The 1,118-nt window shown below is 37.0% G+C and overlaps 1 non-coding gene across 1 annotated transcript; it reads left to right on the forward strand.

Moving 5' to 3' along the window:
* Positions 1–636: 636 nt before the first annotated feature.
* LOC132516610 (small nucleolar RNA SNORA49) lies at positions 637–764 on the forward strand. Its single transcript, XR_009539429.1, has one exon. It is a non-coding gene; the product is annotated as a small nucleolar RNA SNORA49 (small nucleolar RNA).
* The last annotated feature ends 354 nt before the right edge of the window (positions 765–1,118 follow it).

The raw sequence follows: 1,118 nt of genomic DNA on the forward strand, positions 1-1,118 counted from the left end.
TATGTTTTTAGTTTCCAAATATTTGGTGGGTTTTTCAGGGAACTTTCTGATTTTAGTTTCTAATTTAGTTCCATTGTGGTCAGAACATACTTGGCATAACTTAAATCTTTTTAAATTCATTGAGACTATTTTATGGCCCAGAATAAGATATGTTTTGGTAAATATTCAATGTGCACTTGAAAATAATGTATATTCTGCTGTTGTTGGGTCGAGTGTTTTACAAATATCAATTAGGTAAAGCTAGTTAATAGCGTCATTCAAGTCTTTTATAACTTTACAACATTTCTACTTGTTTCATCAATTATTAAGAGAGTGATATCAAAATCTCTGACTATAATTGTGGATTTGCCTATTCCTTCTTGCAGTTCTTTAAGTTTTTGCTTCATGTATTTTGAAACTCTGTTATTAGGGACATAAAAGCTTAGGATTCTTAAGTTTTCTTGGTGAATTGACCACTTTATCATCATGAAATGTCCTTCTTTACGCCTAGTATAGTCTATGCTCTGATATCTACTTTTTTTAATGTTACTGTGGCCACTGCAGATTTATTTTGATTGGTGTTAGCATGGCATGTATTTTCCAATCCCTTTTACTTTTAAGCTATCAGTTTCTTTATATTTAAAGTGTACTTCTTGACTCCCTCAGCCTTACTCCAGGGACTTTCGCTGTAAAGTGCCTGGCATTGCTGGAGGGTACATGAACGAGCACACATCCTTCCCTAGGGAGACTGCTGTCCTGTGGGACCTACACGTGGAGCTGACAGCATAGGTCTGACGGTTTCCTTTTTGTACGTGCTGACTGGCAATACTCAAACAGGGTAGAGACATTAGCGATCAGTAAGCAAGAGATGCTGCACATGCCCGAAAGAGCCAGAATAAACTGCTAAACTCCAGCGTAATTGGAAGACAGGCCACATGTCAAAGGAAACACAAACCGAACAGTTTTGTTATGGAATAATTTCTAACTGATAAGTATCAGAACACGTCAGAGGTTTCCTGTCGTTTTTCAGGAATGCTAACTTGGGGGTATAAATAAATAAATAAATAAAGTGTACTTCTTGGGACGTACCTGGTGGTCCAGTGATAAAGAATCCACCTTCCAATGCAGAGAACACAGGT

This window comes from Lagenorhynchus albirostris, chromosome 2 (assembly GCF_949774975.1).
Source record: "Lagenorhynchus albirostris chromosome 2, mLagAlb1.1, whole genome shotgun sequence".
Lineage (NCBI taxonomy): Eukaryota > Metazoa > Chordata > Mammalia > Artiodactyla > Delphinidae > Lagenorhynchus > Lagenorhynchus albirostris.